General features: G+C 45.9%; 1 protein-coding gene across 1 annotated transcript in view; it reads right to left on the bottom strand.

The window, feature by feature from the left end:
• The window catches only part of MYO7B (myosin VIIB), a 501,657-nt gene that overhangs the window by 321,723 nt on the left and 163,404 nt on the right, over positions 1-16,530 (bottom strand). The window lies entirely within an intron of this gene.

Here is a 16,530-nt window from a genome sequence, read left to right as displayed (position 1 = left end):
AATACTTTGTTGATGCACCTTTGGTAGCAGTTACATCCTCGTCTTTTTGAATATGATGCCACAAGCTTGGCACATCTATCTTTGGGCAGTTTCGCCTATTTCTCTTTGCAGCACCTCTCAAGCTCCATCAGGTTGGATAGGAAGCGTCGGTGCACAGCCATTTTCAGATCTCTCCAGAGATGCTCATTTGGATTCAAGCCTGGGCTCTGGCTGGGCCACTCAAGGACATTCACATAGTTGTCCTGGAGCCACTCCTTTGATATCTTGGCTATGTGCTTAGGGTCGTTGTCCTGCTGAAAGATGAACCGTCACCCCAGTCTGAGGTCAAGAGCGCTCTGGAGCAGATTTTCATCCAGGATGTCTCTGTACATTTGTGCATTCATCTTTCACTCTATCCTGACTAGTCTCTCAGTTCCTGCCGCTGAAAAACATCCCCACAGCATGATGCTGCCACCACCATGCTTCACTCTAGGGATGGTATTGGCTTGGTGATGAGCGGTGGCTAGTTTCCTCCAAACATGATGCCTGGCATTCATGACAAAGAGTTCAATCTTTGTCTCATCAGACCAGAGAATTTTGTTTCTCATGGTCTGAGAGTCCTTCAGGTGCATTTTGGCAAACTTCAGGTGGGCTGCCATGTGCTTTTTACTAAGGAGTGGCTTCCGTCTGGCCACTCTACCATACAGGCCTGATTGGTGGATAGCTGCAGAGATGGTTGTACTTCTGTAAGATTCTCCCCTCTCCACAGAGGAATGCTGTAGCTCTGACAGAGTGACCATCAGGTTCTTCGTCACCTCCCTAACTAGGGCCCTTCTCCCCTGATCACTCGGTAAAGACGGCCGGCTCGCTCTAAGAAGAGTCCTGGTGGTTCCGAACTTCTTGCATTCACGGATGATGGAGGCCACTGTGCTCATTGGGAACTTCAGAGTAGCAGATATTTTTCTGTACCCTTCCCCAGATTTATGCCTTGAGACAATCCTGTCTTGGAGGTCTACAGACAATTCCTTTGACTTTATGCTTGGTTTGTGCTCAGACATGCACTGTCAAGTGTGGGACCTTATATAGACAGGTGTGTGCATTTCCAAATTAAGTCCAATCAACTGAATTTGCCACAGGTGGACTCCAATTAAGCTGTAGGAACATCTCAAGGATGATCAGTGGAAACAGGATGCACCTGAGCTAACTTTTGAGCTTCATGGCAAAGGCTGTGAATACTTATGTACATGTGATTTCCTCATTTTTTATTTTTAATAAATTAGCACAAATCTCAAAAATAGGATTTTAATACCTACCGGTAAATCCTTTTCTCATAGTCCATAAGGGATTTTGGGGGAAACTAGAACGATGTGGTATAGACGGGATCCAAAGGAGCCAGTGCACTTTAAATTTCTACAACTGGGTGTGCTGGCACCTCGCCTCTATGCCTCCTCCCACAGGCAGGGGTGTAGCGAGGGTGGCTCCCGTGGAGCGCGAGCTCCGGGCGCCAAAAAAGTTAGAGGGCGCGCTGCAGCCCACCATCCCTATGGGCCACTGTACTGGCAGCCACAGAGCAGGAGGAGGGGAAGCAGAGGGGGTGCACACTGGCTCGGAGACTAGGTAGGGAACAGGGCAGGCCAGAGGCGATAGCGGGAGAGACAGCTCTGCCCACCCTCCTTATAGTGCTGTGAGGCAGTAATGCTAAACTTTAAGCCTTCCATACTGCCATGCCCCTATATTGTTGTTGCAAGCCTTCAGCATGCACTAAGCCTATTTTAAACATGGGGGGCACCCAAAGGAAACTTTTGCTCTGAGTTCCACAAGGTCTGGAACTGGCCCTGTCAAAATTTTTGGATTTTTAAATATTGTTTCTTTTCAAATGTAACATGCACCCACATGTTGGCTAGGCCCCCAATTCAGTACAGGGGAAGGTGGCCGCCAAAACTTGCCCTTGCTCCGGGCACCATGGCGCCTAGCTACACGTCTGCGGCTCATACTGTGTGCTATAATGTGAAAGGGTCACCAGTACTAGATAGTATAAGGGGTCCTACTATTGTAGTGCATAATGTGTATAAGGGGTATATGGTGTGGTAAACTACACTGTAGGATACACCCCCTTTTGACTGTCCATGCTCCCTTTTCCAGGAGCGCGTGCGTGACTTAGGCACGCACATAATTGCAACCTTCACTTTTCCATACCCCTACTTCAAAATTTCTACTTCGAAACCACTGTGTATACTTGTATACTGTATGTCTGTGCATATATGTGTGTATATGTGTGTGCTTATGTATGTCTGTGTGTATATGTGTGTGTTTATGTGTATATATCTTTGTATACAGTATGTGCGAGTATATGTATATGTCTGTGTATATCTGTGTATATATTTGTGTATATATGTGTGTGTTTATGTATGTCTGTGTGTATATATCTGTGTGTATGTGTGTGTTTATGTATGTCTGTGTATATTTGTGTTTTTATGTATGTATGTATGTATGTATGTATGTATGTGTGGTGGTGGGTGGGGGCGCCGTGTCACAACCCTGCTCCGGGTGTCATGTCTCCACGCTACGCCTCTGCCCACAGGCAGTTATAGGTAAAAACGTGCACGAAGGAGAAAGGACATATATGAGAGAAGTAACAAGATAACAGAAAAGGTGGTGAGATTTACACACCAGCACACCACTAACAAACAACAACCAGCAACGGCTGGTAACAGCAACAGCTGAACAGGTAACTATAGAACAAGAACAAGGAACAGGTAAGGCTGCTGACACATAGGCCTGTTGGATAGTAATCCTAATCCAACGAGCAAAGGTCTGCTTTGAAGCAGGGCAACCCTTTTTCTGCGCATCATAGAGCACGATCAAGGAATCCGTCTTTCTGACCTGAGCTGTACGCTTGACATATATCTTCAAGGCACGCACAGCATCCAATGCCTCTGGAGGAACAGAAGCATCAGAATAGGACGGAACCACAATAGGTTGATTTAGATGAAACACGGAGACAACCTTCGGCAGGAACTGCTGTCTAGGCCAGAGCTCCTCTCTGTCCTCGTAAAAGACCAAGTACGGACTTTTACACGTTAAGACCCCCAATTCTGAAACACGACGTGCAGAAGCCAGGGCCAGCAGCATCACCGTCTTCCACGTGATGTACTTGTCTTCTAACATCATCAGAGGTTCAAACCAGGAGGACTGTAGAAATTTGAACACTACATCCAAATCCCAGGGTGCCGTAGGCGGCACAAAGGGAGGTTGTATGTGGAGTACCCCGTGCAAGAAGGTCTGAACTTCTGGCAACACTGCCAATTTCTTCTGAAAGAAAATGGAGAAAGCTGAATCTGGACCTTAATGGAACCCAGACGTAAGCCCTTATCCGTACCAGCCTGCAGGAAACGTCCCAAGTGAAATACTGCAGGCGGATATGTGCGTTCATCGCACCAAGAGACATAGCTCCTCCAGATATGATGATAGTGTTTTGACGTCACAGGTTTCCTGGCCTGAACCATGGTTCCAATAACCTTCTTGGAAAGGCCCTTGTGAGCTAGGATGTTCCGCTCAACCTCCATGCCATCAAACGAAGTCGGCGTAAGTTCGGGCAGACAAACGGTCCTTGTTGAAAATCTCGTCTGAGTGGTAGAGGCCAAGGGCCTTCGACGGACATGTCCAGAAGATCCGCGTACCACACCCTACGAGGCCAATCCAGGGCAATTAGAATTGCCTGGACACCTTGATTCCTCATTCACTTTAGCACTCTTGGGAGCAATGGGATCGGAGGAAACAGGTAGACCAGCCCGTACGGCCTAGGCGACGCCAGTTCATCCACTGCCCTCGCCTGATGGTCCCTGGTCCGTGAGCAATACCAGGGAAGTTTCTTGTTGAGACGAGAATCCATCATGTCTATTTGTGGGCAACCCCACCGGTCGATGATCTGCTGGAACACCAGATGGTGGAGCCCCCACTCCCCGGGTGGAGATTGTGACGACTCAGGAAATCCATCTCCCAGTTGTCCATACCCGGAATGAAGATTGCTGACATGGCTCTTGCCATTGCTGACATGGCTCTTGCTGACATTTCTTTCCGCACAGAGGAGTATTTTTAATACCTCTCGCATGCAGGCTCTGCTTTTTGTCCCTCCTTGTCAAATGATATATGCCACCGCCGTGGCGTTGTACGACTGTACTTGGATCGCATGATCCCTGAGTAGAGAAAGGCTTGAAGTAGAGTATTGTAGATCGTCCGAAGTTCCAGAATGTTGATTGGAAGGAGGCTTTTGTGGGCTGACCACCTGCCCAGGAACTGCGCCCCTTGGGTGACAGCTCCCCATCCTCTCAGACTCGCATCCGTCGTGAGGAGGGTCCAATCCTGAATCCTGAAAATCTGGCCCTCCAGGAGATTGGAGGACTGTAGCCACCACAGGAGAGAAATCCTGGCCTGAGGTGACAGCTGAATCATCCAGTGCATCTGGAGATGCAATCCGGACCACTTTCTCAGGAGATCCAACTGAAACGTTCTGGCATGGAACTTCCCATACTGGATCGCCTCATATGAGGCAACCATCTTTCCCAACAATCTTATGCAGAGATGTACGGACACTCGAGTAGGACAGAGCACCATGCGGACCATCTCCTGAAGTGTGTTTGACTTTTACTCTGGTAGAAACACCTTCTGGGCCACAGTATCCAGCAACATCCCCAAAAACAGGAGCCTCTGAGTTGGCTCCATGTGGGACTTCTGTAAGTTGTGGATACACCCATGGTCGGACAGAAGACAGATGGTGCGGTCGATATGGAGCAACAAAAGCTCCCTGGATCTTGCCTTTATCAGAAGATCGTCCAGATAAGGGACCACATTGATCCCCTGGACCCGGGGAATACCCAGGGAATACCTTCGTGAATACCCTCGGGGCTGTCGACAGGCCGAAGTGCAGTGCCTGGAATTGGAAATGATCATCCAGCAGGGCAAACCGCAGATACACCTGATGAGGAGTCCAAATCAGAATATGGAGATAGGCGTCCTTGATATCCAAGGAGATCATAAATTAATTTTCTTCCAGGTCAAAGTTCACAAATTGCAGATGCGCGCTCCTTCTGGGAATGGAATCTATAATATAATCCTGGGGGTCTTCCTCCACTCCTGTATTCAAACACACTTCTTTCTTCAACACTTTATATCCCCTTGTCCATATCCCTCAAACAAAAACAGAGGTGGGGGATACTAGTGAAGTACAGTTTTAATAGAATTGGTACAAGTTTTCTCTGACGTCCTAGTGGATGCTGGGACTCCGTCAGGACCATGGGGAATAGCGGCTCCGCAGGAGACAGGGCACAAAATTTAAAAGTTTGACCACTAGGTGGTGTGTACTGGCTCCTCCCCCTATGACCCTCCTCCAAGCCTCAGTTAGGTTTTTGTGCCCGTCCGAGCAGGGTGCAATCTAGGTGGCTCTCCTAAAGAGCTGCTTAGAAAAAGTTTGTTAGGTTTTTTTATTTTCAGTGAGTCCTGCTGGCAACAGGCTCACTGCAACGAGGGACTTAGGGGAGAAGAAGTGAACTCACCTGCGTGCAGGATGGATTTGCTTCTTAGGCTACTGGACACTAGCTCCAGAGGGACGATCACAGGTACAGCCTGAATGGGTCACCGGAGCCGCGCCGCCGACCCCCTTGCAGATGCCGAATAGAGAAGAGGTCCAGAAACCGGCGGCAGAAGACGTCTCAGTCTTCATGAGGTAGCGCACAGCACTGCAGCTGTGCGCCATTGCTCTCCGCACACTTCACACCAGCGGTCACTGAGGGTGCAGGGCGCTGGGGGGGGGCGCCCTGGGCAGCAATGTAATATACCTATTCTGGCTAAAATATATCACATATAGCCCCTGGGGCTATATGGATGTATTTAACCCCTGCCAGGTTCCAAAAAAAACGGGAGAAGAAGCCCGCCGAAAAGGGGGCGGGGCCTATTCTCCTCAGCACACAGCGCCATTTTCCTGCCCAGCTCCGCTGCGAGGAAGGCTCCCAGGACTCTCCCCTGCACTGCACTACAGAAACAGGGTAAAAACAGAGAGGGGGGGCACTTATTGGCGATATTTATAATATTTGAGCTGCTATAAAGGGAACACACTTATTAAGGTTGTCCCTATATATATTTATAGCGCTTGGGTGTGTGCTGGCAAACTCTCCCTCTGTCTCCCCAAAGGGCTAGTGGGGTCCTGTCTTCTATCAGAGCATTCCCTGTGTGTCTGCTGTGTGTCGGTACGTGTGTGTCGACATGTATGAGGACGATGTTGGCGTGGAGGCGGAGCAATTGCCTGTAATGGTGATGTCACCCCCTAGGGAGTCGACACCAGAATGGATGGCTTTGTTTATGGAATTACGGGATAGTGTCAACACGCTACAAAAGTCGGTTGACGACATGAGACAGCCGGCAAACCAGTTAGTACCTGTCCAGGCGTCTCAGACACCGTCAGGGGCTGTAAAACGCCCTTTACCTCAGTCGGTCGACACAGACCCAGACACTGACACTGAATCCAGTGTCGACGGTGAAGAAACAAATGTATTTTCCAGTAGGGCCACACGTTATATGATCACGGCAATGAAGGAGGCTTTGCATATCTCTGATACTGCAAGTACCACAAAAAGGGGTATTATGTGGGGTGTGAAAAAACTACCGATAGTTTTTCCTGAATCAGAGGAACTGAATGAAGTGTGTGATGAAGCGTGGGTTACCCCAGATAGAAAACTGCTAATTTCAAAGAAGTTATTGGCATTATACCCTTACCCGCCAGAGGTTAGGGCGCGCTGGGAAACACCTCCTAGGGTGGATAAGGCGCTCACACGCTTATCAAAGCAAGTGGCGTTACCGTCTCCTGATACGGCCGCCCTCAAGGATCCAGCTGATAGGAGGCTGGAGAATACATTAAAAAGTATATACACGCATACAGGTGTTATACTGAGACCAGCAATCGCCTCAGCCTGGATGTGCAGTGCTGGCGTGGCTTGGTCGGAGTCACTGTCTGAAAATATTGATACCCTGGATAGGGACAGTATTTTACTGACTATAGAGCAGTTAAAGGATGCATTTCTTTATATGCGAGATGCACAGAGAGATATTTGCACTCTGGCATCAAGAGTAAGTGCGATGTCCATATCTGCCAGAAGAAGTTTATGGACGCGCCAGTGGTCAGGTGATGCGGATTCCAAACGACATATGGAAGTATTGCCGTATAAGGGGGAGGAATTATTTGGGGTCGGTCTATCGGATCTGGTGGCCACGGCAACGGCCGGAAAATCCACCTTTTTACCCCAGGTCACCTCCCAGCAGAAAAAGCCGCAGGCTTTTCAGCCGCAGTCCTTTCGTTCCTATAAGAACAAACGAGCAAAAGGACATTCCTATTTGCCCCGAGGCAAAGGAAAGGGTAAGAGACTGCAACAAGCAGCTCCTTCCCAGGAGCAGAAGCCCTCCCCGGCTTCTACAAAGGCGTCAGCATGACGCTGGGACCTTACAAGCAGACTCAGGGGCGGTGGGGGGTCGCCTCAAACATTTCAGCGCACAGTGGGCTCACTCGCAGGTGGACCCCTGGATCCTGCAGGTAGTATCTCAGGGTTACAGGTTGGAATTCGAGAAGTCCCCTCCTCGCCGTTTCCTAAAGTCTGCTTTGCCAACGTCTCCCTCCGACAGGGCGACGGTATTGGAGGCCATTCACAAGCTGTATTCTCAGCAGGTGATAGTCAAGGTACCCCTCCTACAACAGGGACAGGGGTATTACTCCACGCTATTTGTGGTACCGAAGCCGGACGGCTCGGTAAGACCGATTCTAAATCTAAAATCTCTGAACCTGTACATACAAAAATTCAAGTTCAAGATGGAGTCACTCAGAGCAGTGATAGCGAATCTGGAAGAAGGGGATTTTATGGTGTCCTTGGACATCAAGGATGCTTACCTTCATGTTCCAATTTGTCCTTCACACCAAGGGTACCTCAGGTTCGTGGTCCAAAACTGTCATTATCAGTTTCAGACGCTGCCGTTTGGATTGTCCACGGCACCCCGGGTCTTTACCAAGGTAATGGCCGAAATGATGATCCTTCTTCGAAGAGAAGGCGTCTTAATTATCCCTTACTTGGACGATCTCCTGATAAGGGCAAGATCCAGAGAACAGCTGGAGGTCGGAGTAGCACTAACCCAAGTAGTGCTCCAACAACACGGGTGGATTCTGAATTTTCCAAAATCCCAACTGATCCCGACGACACGTCTGTTGTTCCTAGGGATGATTCTGGACACTGTTCAGAAAAAGGTATTTCTTCCGGAGGAGAAAGCCAGGGAGTTATCCGATCTAGTCAGGAACCTCCTAAAACCAGGAAAAGTATCTGTGCATCAATGCACAAGAGTCCTGGGAAAAATGGTAGCTTCTTACGAAGCGATTCCATTCGGCAGATTCCATGCACGAACTTTTCAGTGGGATCTGCTGGACAAATGGTCCGGATCGCATCTGCAGATGCATCAGCGGATAAAATTGTCCACAAGGACAAGAGTGTCTCTGCTATGGTGGTTGCAGAGTGCTCATCTGTTAGAGGGCCGCAGATTCGGCATACAGAACTGGGTCCTAGTGACCACGGATGCCAGCCTGAGAGGCTGGGGAGCGGTCACACAGGGAAGAAACTTCCAGGGCGTGTGGTCAAGCCTGGAGACGTCTCTTCACATAAATATACTGGAGCTAAGAGCAATCTACAATGCTCTAAGCCTGGCAAAACCTCTGCTTCAGGGTCAGCCGGTGTTGATTCAGTCGGACAACATCACGGCAGTCGCCCACGTAAACAGACAGGGCGGCACAAGAAGCAGGAGGGCAATGGCAGAAGCTGCAAGGATTCTCCGCTGGGCAGAAAATCATGTGTTAGCACTGTCAGCTGTGTTCATCCCGGGAGTGGACAACTGGGAAGCAGACTTCCTCAGCAGACACGATCTGCACCCGGGAGAGTGGGGACTTCATCCAGAAGTCTTCCACATGATTGTGGTCCATTGGGAAAGACCAATGGTGGACATGATGGCGTCCCGCCTCAACAAAAAACTGGACAGGTATTGCGCCAGGTCAAGAGACCCTCAGGCAATAGCTGTAGACGCTCTGGTAACACCATGGGTGTACCAGTCAGTGTATGTGTTTCCTCCTCTGCCTCTCATACCAAAAGTACTGAGAATTATACGGCAAAGGGGAGTAAGAACGATACTCGTGGCTCCGGATTGGCCAAGAAGAACTTGGTACCCGGAACTTCAGGAGATGCTCACGGAAGATCCGTGGCCTCTACCTCTAAGACGGGACCTGCTTCAGCAGGGACCGTGTCTATTCCAAGACTTACCGCGGCTGCGTTTGACGGCATGGCGGTTGAACGCCGAATCCTAAGGGAAAAAGGCATTCCGGAAGAGGTCATCCCTACCCTGGTAAAAGCCAGGAAGGAGGTGACTGCACAACATTATCACCGCATTTGGAGAAAATATGTTGCGTGGTGTGAGGCCAGGAAGGCCCCGACGGAGGAATTTCAACTGGGTTGATTCCTACATTTCCTGCAAACAGGATTGTCTATGGGCCTCAAATTAGGGTCCATTAAGGTTCAAATTTCGGCCCTGTCGATTTTCTTCCAGAAAGAATTGGCTTCAGTTCCTGAAGTCCAGACTTTTGTAAAAGGAGTACTACATATACAGCCCCCGGTTGTGCCCCCAGTGGCACCGTGGGATCTTAATGTAGTTTTGGATTTTCTCAAATCCCATTGGTTTGAGCCACTCAAATCGGTGGATTTGAAATATCTTACATGGAAAGTAACAATGCTACTGGCCCTGGCTTCAGCCAGGAGAGTGTCAGAATTGGCGGCTTTATCGTATAAAAGCCCATATCTGATTTTCCATTCGGACAGGGCAGAACTGCGGACGCGTCCTCACTTTCTGCCTAAGGTGGTTTCAGCGTTTCACCTGAACCAGCCTATTGTGGTGCCTGCGGCTACTAGCGATTTGGAGGATTCCAAGTTGCTGGACGTTGTCAGAGCATTGAAAATATATATTTCAAGGACGGCTGGAGTCAGAAAATCTGGCTCGCTGTTTATACTGTATGCACCCAACAAGCTGGGTGCTCCTGCTTCTAAGCAGACGATTGCTCGTTGGATTTGTAGCACAATTCAACTTGCACATTCTGTGGCAGGCCTGCCACAGCCTAAATCTGTCAAGGCCCATTCCACAAGGAAGGTGGGCTCATCTTGGGCGGCTGCCCGAGGGGTCTTGGCATTACAACTCTGCCGAGCAGCTACGTGGTCAGGGGAGAACACGTTTGTAAAATTCTACAAATTTGATACCCTGGCTAAGGAGGACCTGGAGTTCTCTCATTCGGTGCTGCAGAGTCATCCGCACTCTCCCGCCCGTTTGGGAGCTTTGGTATAATCCCCATGGTCCTGACGGAGTTCCAGCATCCACTAGGACGTCAGAGAAAATAAGATTTTACTTACCGATAAATCTATTTCTCGTAGTCCGTAGTGGATGCTGGGCGCCCATCCCAAGTGCGGATTGTCTGCAATACTTGTACATAGTTATTGTTACAAAAAAATCGGGTTGTTATTGTTGTGAGCCGTCTGTTCAGAGGCTCCTACGTTTGTCATACTGTTAACTGGGTTCAGATCACAAGTTGTACGGTGTGATTGGTGTGGCTGGTATGAGTCTTACCCGGGATTCAAAATCCTTCCTTATTGTGTACGCTCGTCCGGGCACAGTATCCTAACTGAGGCTTGGAGGAGGGTCATAGGGGGAGGAGCCAGTACACACCACCTAGTGGTCAAACTTTTAAATTTTGTGCCCTGTCTCCTGCGGAGCCGCTATTCCCCATGGTCCTGACGGAGTCCCAGCATCCACTACGGACTACGAGAAATAGATTTATCGGTAAGTAAAATCTTATTAAAACCACTATGCAAAAACAATTCTCAATAGCAATCCATCACAGTCTATGGTCAGAGTATGCGTACCACAATGCGAGGGGTGTCAAACAATTTCCACCCAATAGCGCTTTTTAGTCAGGTACCTTCCGGGATATCAGCACCCTTCCGCCACTGGTCAGGAACCTTCCTCCTCGCATACAGTCTGCTACAGTCTGTGCCAAGATACCACCAACGCGTTTCTGCTCCTCAGAGCCTTTATCAAGGTGCATGGTGGACTGAACAATATGAGGGTATTTAAACCCCTTGGTGCAATATCATTGGTGCAGATAAATCAGACCCGAAATCATCATATAAACAAGAATTTACCTTGCAACTACATATCTACTGAAAGGTATATCTTAATATAAACTCCGAGTTGCATTAAATGCTGCTTTATTTATAATGCAAACGACTAAATAGTGATGAAAATTGCGCTCGTGCGTTCCACCTGGAATGCACGCACCCCCCTACCGCTTCCACCCACCGCTCGGCTCTCCCGGCCGGAGGAAGTACGTCATGCTTCCAGCTAATGGAACGCACGCGACGCGTGCGCTTCACAGTCAATAGCGGAGGTGACGAGCATCCTCCTTACCCGGCCGGAGGAAATACACGGCTGGTCCTGCTTCCGATTAATGGAATGCTTTCTCCCTTGCGTTCCACCACTGGAAACTATTTGAATTACATTATATAGCAAAAACAAATTACTATATAGTAAACATGTAAACTTTTAACACGATGTAGAATTAAAAATGTAGAATTATAAATGTTCTCAATAAAAGTGCATATACATAAAATAATCTCATTTTCTTACACCCTCTGGTACACAGTATTGTAAACATATTATACAATAAAAATAAACAGATATAATTAAAATGAGCAGATATAATTAAAATGATAAGGACTAATAAAATCAAAGAAACCATTTTAATTCAAAATCTAGGTTAAGTCCTTTAGGTGCCAAAGTTCCCATATTAAAAATCCATTTCATTTCAGTCTGTGCCAAATTCTCCTCAGTATTGCACTTATGCCAATGATTTTGAACTGATGTTATACCTATTACTTTTTTAAGCTCTAAGGGATTGTTGTTATGTGATTCTTTAAAATGCTTAGAAACAGAATGGTTCTCATACCCCTTTTTTATATTTCGAATATGTTCTGACCAACGTTCTTTCAATGGCCTGGAAGTGCGTCCTATGTACTGCAGACCACAGCTACATTCCATTAAATACACGCAATTTTTAGTATTACACGTAATAAAATCATGAATGGTATACATTTTCCCTTTCATAGATTTAAAATCTTCAGTTTTACTTGGCTGGTTCCTATGTGTTCTACACATTAGGCATAAACCACACCTATGAAACCCTTTTGTTTTTACTCTCCCTGATTTCTTAGGGGGAATGGCACTTTTAACAAGTTTTTGCCTTAAATTAGGGGCTCTCCTATATATAAATTTTGTTTTTTGTGATATATATGTTTCTAAAACTGGATCCCTCCTCAAAAGATGCCAGTGCTTTCTTATAATTGATTCTACTTCCTTATGCTGGCCATTATAAGTAGTAATGAATGGTAGAGCAAAGTCAACGTTATTTTCTCTATTTTTTACTTTCAGAAGGTCAGCCCTCTCTAGTTTCTTAATTTCCTCAATATGAGCGTCTATCTGGCATCCATCATACCCCTTAGATATGAATTTATTTTTTAGGTCTTCCGATTGAACATTGAAGGTTTCAATATCTGTACAATTCCTTCGCATCCTTCTAATTTGTCGCTTAGGTACGTTTCAGATCCAATTGGGATGATGATTACTGTTGACAGGGATGTATGAGTTGCTGTCGGTAACTTTATAGAAAGACTTAGTTTTTAACATACCGTCTTCTGAGTATATAGTTAGATCTAAAAAAAATTATTTCTGTTTTACTTGAATTAAACAGCAATGATATATTAAAATCGTTATTATTTAAAAAACTGCAAATCAGATTAAGATCTTCCTCAGAACCTTCCCATATAAAAATAACATCATCAATAAAACGGTACCAAAGTTTAATATTAGTTAAAAAGGGGTTCCTTTCTGTCCATATGTAATTGTCCTCCCATAGACTCATAAAAAGGTTGGCATATGCGGGGGCAAAACGTGTTCCCATCACCGTTCCTACTTTTTGCTGGTAAAACTTGCCATTATGCCAGAGGAAGTTATTGTTTAAAATGAATTTTATACTATCTAAAATAAAGGGTATTCTTTCGGTCTCTAAATCACCTTTTTGAAGATGGTACTCTACTGCCTGGATTCCTTTGGTGTGTTCTATGACCGTATATAAACTATTCACATCTGCGGTACCTAGAATAAAATCCTGCTTCCATTCAAAATCTCTTAATTTTAATAAAATATCCGATGTATCTCTAATATAAGATTTAACTTTTAAGACCTCTGGTTGTATATGATGGTCTACAAAGTGTGAGAGGTTAGATGTAATGGAGTTGGTCCCAGCCACTATCGATCTACCCGAGGGATTCACACCATCTTTATGGACTTTAGGAAGAATATAAAATACAGGGAGACTAGGATCACTTACATTAATATACTTTTCCTCTGTTTCTTTTAAAATACCCTCACTTTTATATTTTGCCACTAAAGTTTTCAATTCTTTTTCAATCCTTTTGCGGGGATTACCTCTCAAGATAGAATAAGTTACTCTATCATCAAGCTGTCTTTTTACTTCTTCATATTTCTGTATATCTAAAACCACAATGCCTCCGCCTTTATCGGCGGGTTTTATTATTATTTCTTTGTTCTCGCTCAGCATTTTCATGGATTCTCTTTCTTTCCTGGTAATATTCTGCTCCTTCTTCAACCCTGGTTGGATGCTCTCCAGATCCGATATAACTGCTTTATTGAAGCTTTCAACAAATCAACCTCTGGCAAAAGTGGGATTGAAAGTGGACTTTGTTCTGAAAGCATCTCTCTCGAGTGTGGTTTCTCCTTTTTGACTCAAGAAATATTTCTTCAATGAAACTTTTCGTATAAATTTTTGAACATCTATATATGTTTCAAATTTATTCAACTTATTATCTGGCGCAAATTGTAGGCCTTTCTCGAGTACTTTAGTTTCATCTTTTGTGAGGACATGTTTATTAAGATAAAAAAAAATTGTTTTTTTCTAAAGGAACAAAAGCTAAACAAGAGAGCGCAGGCAGACTCCACTGAAATATCACAATTTTAATATACACAGTGATCACATAATATGGTATACATAATTAATACTAGATTAAAGCCAATAAAAATCAATAAAAATCCGCACTAAAACTTCATATAATTCCACACAATTTAGTGCACTGATAACCTGATATGATGATAATGTATGGATTAATATGTCCTGAAAGTTGGCAGCTGATGTTTAGATGCTGAAAGTCTGGATATTATCCATATAGCAGACTGATATTTGAAATTGCTTTGTTCAGGTTAAAGTCAGATGAATACAAAACAAGTGCACTGTTGATTATGGATTAGATCTCTATTACCCCAAGTCGACACCGCACCAGTCCTGCTCTGTTTAATGTAGCAGCATATTGTGGTGATATCGCTTACCACTTCCTCTGTGTATATGGAACACTGACAGGTGCTCGGGTGCCGCTAGCTCCGGCGGCTGAGTCCGATGCTCTCTCCTTACTGCAGCGTATCAGACCAGTGATCGCTCGCCGCTTCTACGGATCATCTGGCGGTGCTATAATTATCCAGGATGCCGCTGATCCGAGGCGATGAGCTGGCAGCCACGGTCCCCGTATGGCAAAAAGAACCAGTGCAGGTGGCTTTGCTCGGGCAGATTTAACCCGACAGTGGAGTAGAGCTGGAACGGGTGAAAAGCCGTAAGAAGTTAAGGTGGTCAAATGATAACCCTCTGAGGAAACGACCAGACTGTGCCGGTCGAGAAACGCGTCAGGGCTGTTTCAGGATCCGACTACTTTTCATTTGACCACCTTAACTAATTACGGCTTTTCACCCGTTCCAGCTCTACTCCACTGTCGGGTTAAATCTGCCCGAGCAAAGCCACCTGCACTGGTCCCTTTTGCCATACGGGGACCGTGGCTGCCAGCTCATCGCCTCGGATCAGCGGCATCCTGGATAATTATAGCACCGCCAGATGATCCGTAGAAGCGGCGAGCGATCACTGGTCTGATACGCTGCAGTAAGGAGAGAGCATCGGACTCAGCCGCCGGAGCTAGCGGCACCCGAGCACCTGTCAGTGTTCCATATACACAGAGGAAGTGGTAAGCGATATCACCACAATATGCTGCTACATTAAACAGAGCAGAACTGGTGCGGTGTCGACTTGGGGTAATAGAGGTCTAATCCATAATCAACAGTGCACTTGTTTTGTATTCATCTGACTTTAACCTGAACAAAGCAATTTCAAATATCAGTCTGCTATATGGATAATATCCAGACTTTCAGCATCTAAACATCAGCTGCCAACTTTCAGGACATATTAATCCATACATTATCATCATATCAGGTTATCAGTGCACTAAATTGTGTGGAATTATATGAAGTTTTAGTGCGGATTTTTATTGATTTTTATTGGCTTTAATCTAGTATTAATTATGTATACCATATTATGTGATCACTGTGTATATTAAAATTGTGATATTTCAGTGGAGTCTGCCTGCGCTCTCTTGTTTAGCTTTTGTTTTTTCACTTGCTTAGGGATTGCTAATACCCTAATCCTTTGGGAGCGGCAGGCAGCATTTTCAACATAGGCTCAAGGAGGCGCCTTTCTTTCTTGTAGTTTTTCTAAAGGAGAATGTGTATTTTCAGTTATTTGTACTGACTTGTCTTTTAATCGTTTACCTCGTTTACCCCTTCTTTTCTTGGACCGTCTAAAAACTAAAATCTTTTGAATCTCCTCCTGCTCAAACCTAAAAAATCTTCATCAATAAAAACATTGAATCTATTGTTATTTCCTCTAGACGGATGACCTCTTTCTTCTTGGCTCCTACGCCACTCATCTTTCACGCAGAAATTAGTTCTTTTTCGTGGCCTCCCGATCCTCTCACGATTATATTCATACATCTTCCTGTTATCATAACGGTACCTTTTCACAAGTGATGGCCTTCTACTTTGGTCTTTTACTTGGACTTTTGTGGAGTGGAGGTGACCATTCCAGCAGGCGCTGCTGCACTGTTGTATTGGAGCACGGGTTTGAGACTATTATTGTTTTTCATTTTCTTCCAGGCCCGCTATCACTGATCGCAGGGATTCCATTTTGAACTTGAACACCCTCAAATAAGGATTCAAGGATTTCAGATTCAGAATGGGTTTGACCGAACCGTCCGGCTTCGGCACCACAAACAGGTTTGAGTAAAAACCCCTGCCGCATTGCGGAAGTGGTACTGGAACAATGACGTGGTACTGGACTAACTTTCGGATTGCCTGTTGCAATGTAACTTGCATATCCTCCAAAGCTGGTAAGCTTGATTTGAAAAATCATTGGGGGGAGGGAAGGGGGACCTTCGAACTCCAGCCTGTAGCCTTGATAAACGAGCTCCCTGACCCAGGCATCCTGGCAGGAGGCTTCCCAGATGTGACCTAAGTGTTGCAGTCAGGCTCCCATCTCGAGGTCCC

The sequence above is a fragment of the Pseudophryne corroboree genome, chromosome 4 (genome assembly GCF_028390025.1).
Source record: "Pseudophryne corroboree isolate aPseCor3 chromosome 4, aPseCor3.hap2, whole genome shotgun sequence".
Lineage (NCBI taxonomy): Eukaryota > Metazoa > Chordata > Amphibia > Anura > Myobatrachidae > Pseudophryne > Pseudophryne corroboree.
This window is presented reverse-complemented; position numbering and strand designations above follow the sequence as displayed.